The sequence below is a fragment of the Cyprinodon variegatus genome, unplaced genomic scaffold (genome assembly GCF_000732505.1).
Source record: "Cyprinodon variegatus isolate N-32 unplaced genomic scaffold, C_variegatus-1.0 Scaffold99, whole genome shotgun sequence".
Classification (NCBI taxonomy): domain Eukaryota; kingdom Metazoa; phylum Chordata; class Actinopteri; order Cyprinodontiformes; family Cyprinodontidae; genus Cyprinodon; species Cyprinodon variegatus.
Window position 1 is genome coordinate 674,275 of NW_015150552.1, and position 2,221 is coordinate 676,495.

Sequence of the window (2,221 nt, forward strand, 5' to 3'; positions counted from 1 at the left end):
CAGCTTTGGTCACAATTATGCCATTTTGAATAGACAGGTCATCATTGGGAAGGCCCTGTAAGAAAGAAAGGTGAGGCTACTTCTCAATGTGTTTTATAAAGATGCCAACTTAATACCACAGAAAACAGTGTGAATAGTGATACTTATTACCTTAATGCTTAGAAAAAACCTTTACTAACCCGAAGGTTCCATTCACTAACAGTAGGAGCATCAATGAGAATGTCAGCAAGATTTAGACCTCTTGAAAATGGGATAGAACGCTGCTTTAATTCTTGCTGCCAGTCGTCCAGGAGGATATTACGAAACTCTTGGTTAAAGGATCCAGAATACGAGAGGAAAGCTGTAGCCAGAAGGACGTCACCTAAAAGATGGACACAAGAGTATTACTATCAAATGTTTTCATGTTTAAAGACCAAAATGTCTTAGCAGAAAGGAATGATAAGCTCATGTTCTCTTGTATTTTGTTACAGTCAAACCAAAATCTGGACTGAATAGAACATACTGTCAAATGCTTATTTTAAAATATCCTCTGATATATAAAACCCTACATGTAATAATGATGAAACATTACCCTGTTAACACATTTTTGCATTGGAGAAAACATGTTTTCTCCAAATCAGACAAGGTAACCTACCCACAAGGCGATTGGTTTGAGCTGCAAACTCTTTGCTCTGTTCTGTCCACCTCTCCTTCTCACCAGCAAGGCCACTGATGAGACTGGACGCTGTCTGCATCTTGCGTCTGCAGCGCTCAGCATCCTCCAGCAAAGTCTGGAGATAAATGGGAAAGACAAACAGGTCAGTTTTTCCATGTGTCTGTTTATCTTGGTATGTTCTACACCGCCCTAATCAAGCTAATTATCTATAAGTTATTCTTTGAAGACCACTAAATATTTAGAAAACAACCCAAATATACAGACTGGAAACTTTAAGAGAATTTTCAAACAAAAAATAATGATTCTTCTGTTAGCTCTATCTGTTGTCTGTCTAAATAATGATAAAAAAGAGAGTGTTGCCTGTCTATTTTAGCAGTAAAACAAGCATCTAGTGCATGATGGGTTATTCCTGCAAATGTTAACTGCAGTCCATGATGTACATTTAAAACCTAGTGATTCTTTTATTGAATTTAAATGCCTAAATTAAATGTCAATTATGATAAATAACCACATCTTTATAGAAGCATTTGTTGAACTATTTAACACAATCTTTTTATTTGCTGCTTAAAGCCGTTAATGACCCTGTTTACAGAGAATCAGCAATTACACATCAATGGAGATCGAATTAGTAGAACATAAAACAAAACTGCGTCTGAGTGTCTGAGCCATTTTAATCTGCCATAAATCTCACTGCTGGACCTACAGGAAAGAAAACATCCCTCTGCAATACGAGTTGGTTCTTGCAATCCAGTTTTCCTAATCAGGAAGTCTTGATGCACACACTTTTCTGTTTGCATGTAGAGAGTTCTAATGATGTAAATGCGCAAAGCAGGCCATTGGGTAAATCTGACTGAATCATTCTTTATTCAAGTCAAAGCTAATTACACTCTTCAAGCTGCATTCAAAAAGACTATTTTTGAGCAGTATATCATTTTTGGTTTATGTACTTGCAACAAAAACATAGACGCCACACAGCATATTCAAAAAGTAAGTGTCAGGTAGTGTTGTTCTGCGGGCTGCCATGACGCAAATCCTAGTTATGAATGGCCTCAGAAGCCTGTTGTTGTCTTGACAACGCAGGTTTGCTTAATTTTCCTTATGTTTGTGTCTTTACTTTGCAAATAAGATATTAGGCTAAAGTTTAATGCTTCACAAAAGATTAAAGTATCAATGGAACTTGATAAAAAAAAAAAGCTCAGGCAGTTTGAACTGTATAATTAATATTAGGTAGTAAATATGTAGAATATGTTTTTCATATCTGAAGAATCTTGGTGTCTGCCCTAATTCAGCTGAAATACAGCTGTACCACACAAGTTCATGTTACCTAAGTGGATTCAGGCTTAACTGTTCAGTGAGACCAGGACTCAATTTGTTTACATGTGATTAAGGCTGTATCAGATCAAAACCAAATTACCCTGGATTGATCTCCATGTATTTTGTCATCAATTCTGATCTTTTAGCTGTCCTTATTGTGGAAAATAATTCACTCAGCATCATGCTGCCACCACCATGGCTGTCTAGTAACGCAATATACTCGAAAAATGTCAGATGCCTGCAGGTGAGAAC

General features: G+C 36.7%; 1 pseudogene; it reads right to left on the reverse strand.

Moving 5' to 3' along the window:
• LOC107084394 overlaps positions 1–2,221 on the reverse strand; it is an 86,872-nt pseudogene that overhangs the window by 27,639 nt on the left and 57,012 nt on the right.